The sequence below is a fragment of the Palaemon carinicauda genome, chromosome 16 (assembly GCF_036898095.1).
Source record: "Palaemon carinicauda isolate YSFRI2023 chromosome 16, ASM3689809v2, whole genome shotgun sequence".
Taxonomy (NCBI): Eukaryota; Metazoa; Arthropoda; class Malacostraca; order Decapoda; family Palaemonidae; genus Palaemon; species Palaemon carinicauda.
The window spans coordinates 76,837,699-76,845,198 of record NC_090740.1 but is presented as its reverse complement, the minus strand read 5'-3'; positions in this window follow the sequence as shown (position 1 = coordinate 76,845,198).

The following is a 7,500-nucleotide window of genomic DNA, read 5'->3' as shown; positions in this document are numbered from 1 at the left end:
ATATTGATATTTTAGCCAGTTCTTATTAAGATGTCATACGGAATGGTCATCCGACCAAACCATCTATACTCCTGTGATGGAGATGTTAATAACTGTTTTTAAAGGAATAAACTATTTTAAAGTTAACTTACCTAGACTTACTTGAATGAGGAACATACCAAGTCTAATATACAACACATTGAAGATGACATTTGATGGGAACCCGAATGTGTGTTAATAACAGTATCACACCAATAAATGGTGGCAGTGAATAAAACTTTAAGAACCAGAGAAAGATCTTCAAGAACCAGCGAATAAAACTCTAAGAACCAGAGAAAGATCTTCAAGAACCAGCAAATAAAACTCTAAGAACCAGAGAAAGATCTCCAAGAAATCAACAGTAATGAATCTACAATTTTGACTAAGTATCTACGTCCACCGAAGAAATGAAAACATTGAATACCAACAAATAAATGTTATACAAACTGAGGAACTGGATCTTCAATCAACATCCTAAGAAAACCAAGGACTGACATTCAACGTTTACTAAAACCTTCGAGAATCATATCCAGGAAGCACTACATTCAACAGAAATCAGACCGAAAACATACACCCAAACATCAATAAGAAGAAACAATCCAGTGAGAGAGAGAGGAAATGACGACATCACCCTTTGCCCATATAAACCGAAGCTAAGTACATTGCTTTATTCATTTCAGTTTTAGACAGTGAAGTGTAGTTATCACGAGTCAATCGTCCATTATTGCTGGGGTGAGTGGTTTGTTAATCTTCATTTTTCCTTTCATTAAAGGAAACTGTAGGGTATGTTCACGACCCGGACAGTAAAATGAATAATATTCATAAAAAAAAAGTTATTGAGCTAAAGGAGAGATTTTGTGCTTAAAAGAAAGTGTAACTAATGCCCCATTTTATGCTATGAGTTTCATATCTGTAGATATTATATTTTGGGTTTTACAGCCGTTTTTAAAAAAAAATTTCTCTCTCTGTGCTAATTCCGTTTTCTTTCAGAAGTTCTCTGGAAATATCTTTATATTTGTATCATTGTATTGGGGGATTGTGTTATGATCTTTGTTTGAATAGTATTTATGCGTTTACGCAGTGGACGTCTGTATTCATATAGAGATTTTGATAGGATTGCAAGGAATCGAAGAGATAAAAAACAAGTTAAAGTCAAAATGACACCTCCTGTCAGCCCTAATAACCCCATCCCGGCTCCCATTGTTACCTTAGTTAATGCCCGATCAGCTATCCTTCCTTTTCAAGGTCGGGTCAACGGCTTCTTACCTCAGAATGTTGAGTCGTGGATTTCTTCCATCGATGCCCATTTAAATGCTAAACAAATAATAGACCCATTTGTACAATTACAAGAAGCTAAAAGTTTTATAAACTTTTCTAAAGGAGATGCGAGTGCGTATTTGAGGGGAGTTTCGTTTCAAGAAGCAGTTACATGGGATGATTTCAAAGTTAGGCTACGTGCGGTCTATGGCGGTGAGGAAGCCTTGGATGTAGTTTTAACATTGAGAAATATACTTAATCAAGCCACTATGACTCGGCTTAATGTTATTGAGGGTGCAGCTCTCATTGCCGATAGGCTAAACGAGTATCAAGATATTTTAGGTAATTCCACTTGGGTTACTTGAGATAACATCTCTGTAAAAGATTTCTTACGATTAATGTATTTTACTTGCATGACACTTATGTTGCCTGAAGCTTTAGTGCGGTGTTTTGATAAACGTAGTTCATAATAGTCAAGTTGCAGGAATGACGTGTTATAATTGCAAACGTCAAGGTCACTTGATTGCAGACTGCAGAACGAGATTCTGTTCGTTACATAATAGTGCTACTCGCGTAAGACACACCAGAATCCTTAAAATACACAGTCAATTCCACAGTCAGTTCCATATGGAAATAAAAAGAAAAATCCTCGGTTCAATAAGAGGAAACAGCCAAACGTCAATGTAGCTCAAAATCAAAAACAAACAAATAGTTCTTCGAATAACGCTCATCCTGGGTCGTCAAACCAGAACTCGCAAGGTCAGACTAATTTTCAGAATGTGCAGAGCAAAGCAAATACCACATAAATAACTCCAGTGGGGAAGAGAGTGATGTTGGGTCAAGATCATTCATATCAACATCAGTAGTATTGAATAATCCATTTAATGTTTTACCAGATCATTGTGAGGCAATAGATTTTCCTATGAAACACACGGCCGAATTAAATAAATCAGTGCATGCTCCCGTAGATTTGCAACAAATTCATACAATAATAAGCCAAAATGAGTTACGACCAACATTATATGCTGTAAATTTAGAACACAGATCATTTACGTTATTTTTTTACTCTGGTAGTCCACGTAATATCATGGATTTGAGGACACATCATTTGTTGTTTTCGAACTTCCCTATAGAAAAGTCCGGAGTAAGGCTCTCGGGTATAGGAAATAATGAATTAAATGTAATAGGCGTTACTCATGTTCAGTTCAAGGTCGGTAAGCGCACGTTTCCCGATACATTTGTTGTTGTATAAAACATTGATATGTATCCAGCTGTAATTATACGATACCCATCTATTGGCAATCAAAACATTATCTTAACCCCGGCCAAGCATGGCGTGTATATCAAAAGAAAATTCTATAAGTCTTCTAATCCCTTAAAATCAGTTTTGGATAAAAAGGAGACGACAAATAAAACAGTGACGTACGTTGAAGAACCAATAACTTGTCTCACTAATAAAGAAATAATATATGCGACCCAACAGAATTCTCGTTCACCCCTAATATCATCTTGCACGCAATCTATCGAGCCGAACGTAACTTCGAATTTAATATTGCAAATAAAGAAAACGTTACCGGGATCTGAAATATTAATCCTTTCCGACACTTTGAAAACTAACGGATTGTCCGTCACACAAGCTAATTATACAGTAGGCTCACATCAACAATGTAATATTGAAGTCTGTAATCATTTAAATACCACTTATAGTAATTCACAAAAATCAACATATCTTGGATGTAGAAGTTTATAAACATCGTATTCTTACCGTTGCTGAAATCAATCACGCTCAATCAGTTGCAGATGAATCCCTTTTGCAATCTATTAAATTAAGATAAATAAAGACATTCAAGAAGAAGAAATTCAGCAGAAATTTTTTAGACTTTTAACTGAGTATCATGATGTTTTTCCCACTACGGATGGATCCTTAGGAAAAACAGATGTGATCGAGCATCAAATAAGGTTAAAGGACAAGCAGAAAATTATCTATGTACTCTCGTACAGACTCCCTATGAAATTACAGAATGAAATAAATGATGAAGTAGGTAAAATGCTAGAAGAAGGAGTCATTAGGAAATCGAACAGCCCTTATAATTTTCCATTAATAGTTGTACCGAAAATAGATCGAACATGGCGTATCTGCGTAGATTTCCGTCGCCTAAATGAGGAGACGATCCCTGATCGATTCCCAGTGCCATGTACTGACGATATTTTATCTTTGTTAGGTCAGAATAAATATTTTACCAGTTTGTACTTACTTAAAGGCTTTCACCAGATATCATTAGAAGAAAATAGTATCCCATACACAGCCTTCAGCACAGCCAGGGGACATTATGAATTTTTACGGATGCCTTTTGGTTTATGTTGTGCTCTCATAAAATTTACAAGAATGATTAACATAGTGTTTGGAGACTTGCTAGGGGATATATTGCATGCCTATATGGACAACCTTGTAATCTTTTCCAATACCTTAGAAGAACATCTACGTAAATTAGAACTAGTACTACAGAGACCAAGGCAAAATAACTTAAGTCTATTTGGGTTTAGTGTCAAGCCAAGGTCTTAAAGTAGTCCATGATAAGGTGTCGGCTATCTGTAACTTTCCGATACCTGCTAATGTCAAGGGAATACAGCAATTTCTGGGATGTAGTGGATATTACAGGCGTTTTATACGCAATTATTCAATAATAGCCGCTCCCCTAACTGATCTTACGAAGAAGGGCGTATATTTCATATGGTCTGAGCAGCATCAACAGGCGTTTAATACCTTGAAAGATGAACTGTGTAGTTCTCCTATCTTAAAAATTCCTGACTTCGGTAAGGAATTCTTCATTGCAACAGACGCCTCAGACTTAGGAGTAGGTGGGGTATTGCTTCAGCAGTATGAAAAACAATTTTTCCCGATAGCTTTTTATTCTCGAAAACTGAGAACTTCCGAAAGTAAGTATGCAGTAATAGACAAGGAAGGGCTAGCTATTGTTAATTCACTAGTGCATTTTAAGTTCATAATATACGGTTATCCCGTTAAGGTTCTTGCTGATCATAAACCACTAACCGACTTCTTTAAAGGCTTCATTTACAGCCCCAAACGAACTCGGTGGCATTTGATCATTCAAGACTTTGGCGCGAGAATTGGGTATTTACCAGGGAAAGCAAATATCATTGTTGATGCATTATCACGCAACCCCGTGTCATCTTGTACGGAGCCTTTAGCTGAATTATTAGATATATCAACATCCATGCCTATGGTTAAAACTATATCTGAAAAAGAAGATCTGGGCTGGAGTGCTGAATTATTACAGACAGAGCAAAGAAAAGATCAGATATTAGAAAAAATTATAAATTCTTTGGAAGGGAATCGTAAGGAAAAGGAATATATAAAGTATACGCAGCAGAATTATATAATCAAAGACAATATTCTGTGTAGATCCGTGACAAGGAAAACCCGCAATACACCACATGTGACTAACGACCAGGTAGAGGTACCAATCTCACTTATATCCACTGTCCTAAATTGGTTGCATGCAAACCCATTGCATGGACACCCGGGGTTCTCATTAATGTCACAGAAAGCCAAATCATTGTTTTATTGGCATACGGTGCTTACAGATATAAAAAAACATATAGCTAATTGTCGCACTTGTCAGGAAAACAAAGGGCACACGAAAACACTTGTCAGCCTACGGGCTTATCCCATGCCCAATCAACCCTTTGAAAGGATACATTTAGATTTATTAACAGGATTTTACAAATCAGACAGAGGAAATAAGCACCTCTTAGTAATTGTAGATGCTTTGACTCGATATACAGAACTAATAGCGCTTAAAACTAAAACTGCGATTGAATGCGCTAGGAAGTTTTACGAGTGTTACATTTGTAAACATGAAATTCCACACATGATAATTTCAGACTCGGGTGGAGAATTTAATACTCACTTTCTTACCCCACTGTGTGAATTCCTTAGCATAAAGAAAATCAATACTATGATCTATCACCCAGAGTCGAATGGGCTATTGGGAAGAGCGAATAGGAAGGTTTTAAACATTTTAAGAGTAACACTAGGAGGATCAGACCCCAACCAGGATATTGCAATACCTGCGGTACTGAGTACTCTGAATCATTCATATCATATATCAATTAAAATGTCACCGCACGAGGCATTGTATGGTACCCCAGTTAGAACGCCTTTCCATGTATTAACGCCTACAACTAATTTATCAAATCCTTTAAAAGAATGTATAAATTCAAGCAAAAGTCATTTTGATATCCTTCGAAAGAATTTAGAAGAATCACAAATCATAATGAAAAGGAATCATGATAAAATAGCGAAGCAAACTAAAAAATATACCGTGGGTGATAATGTATACATACAGGTAAATGTACGTAAAGGACTCAATAATAAACCAACACCTAAGTTTGAAGGCCCATTTAACATTTTGGAAACATTAACGGCCAATAGGTTTAGAGTTCAAAACGTATCCCAACCCACTGATGAGAGAATCGTATTGGAGGGAAAGAAGTGAGGGAAAAATTATTATTTTTTTTTTATTTTTGTGAACCTTATATGTTAAAAGTTTTTTCTTCTTAATACAGGAGTAATTACATATATTTTTCTCATTACAGGTTTGCAAGATGAAGTTTTTATTGTTAGGAGTGATATTGTTCGCTCAGACATTTTTCTCGTGTGGGAAGAGCTCTAAAACTAAAAGTATAGATTTTAAATATGGCACTATAGTAGAAAGACAAGAAGACGTTTTTATTACATCAAGTATCGTAGTTGTTGAAGTACGTATGCAAGCAATTTTTCTCCCAGAGAATGACGTCACTAGCTTAAAGAGCGCCATTTCAAGGTTTGCTGTTTTATTAAATGAAATGCATAGAAGACACTTTCCTTTTAATACAGAGAGTTCGCTTGCATCGTCACTAAAAGTTGCAGAGATGCTATGCGACGACTTGCAAAATAAGACTTACGAGGCAGAATCTTTGGCTCGTGACCTTTTGATGTGGACAGTAAGACATGATAACCTTGAAAAACGTAATCCATTTATTTTTGCTGCACTAAACATCTTTGGTTCTGTTGCAACTTTAGGCTTAGGGATTTCCAATTGTCTTAAGATTAGTAATCAAAATAAGAAAATTGAGTTTTTGACTCATGAAAATGAATTGATTATGTCAGAACTAAAGAATCAGTTAGCTTCAATCAATCAAATTATGAGTTTGGTAAACGAACATTCTAGTAATATCAGTCAGATTATGGAAGTACAAGATTTGTTGGCAACGTTAATGTATTATGATTGAAAAATAGATCACATTCATAATAGAATTGCACATTTCATTGAGAAATCAAAAGATTATGTGGAAGCTATCACGTTAGTGACTAAAGGTGTACTGTCGCCGCATTTGTTGCCAATAAGAGACTTAACGTTAATTGTGGAGAACGGACGGGAGAAATTAGGTTATGTTCCTTTGTTAGACGCACGTAGGTTAGAATTTTATTACAGCCTAATTACAGTAAGCGTTGAAAATCACAGGATTATGATTACAATTCCCTTTGATTCTTCCGATGCCTGGCAATCTTACAGGATATCACCATTTCCGACTTTCATGACGAATCACTCGAATCCAGTAATATCCAGTTTGACAGGACACGTATTGATTTCCCCAGACAAGGAAACATATACGGTCATTATAGACTTAAATCAATTAACTCAATGTTCAGACGCAATGAATAAAAAAATATGTACAGCTGACTCCTTTGAATTCCATAAAAACTCAATGGATTCATGCGAGTTAGGTATAGTGCTAGACGGTGCTCTCTCCCATACACATGAAAATTGTCTGAAAAAGCTTTATCCCTTTGATGATAATAAATTCAATTGCAGACTGAACAACGGCTCATGGATACGATACGACAAGGCCAACTTCAATGTATCATGCCTGGACGGATCCACGTCCTATTCCCAAATCTTTGTTGTAGCAGATGGTTGTATCGGTACGTCCCCGAATTACACGGTCTGTGGAATCAACATTATCATCAGAGAACGGGCCTACTTCGCGAACTTCACGTGGTCGACTACAATTCCATCTTTACCTCTCCCATACAATGCATGTGTGGCTAAGCGGTTGATGAAATTAACCGAGATGGACCACCCGACACCGACTTAAGCAGACCGTTGTTTCTACGTGTTACTAGCAGCTATCAGCGTTACGGTGATGATATTTATCGCC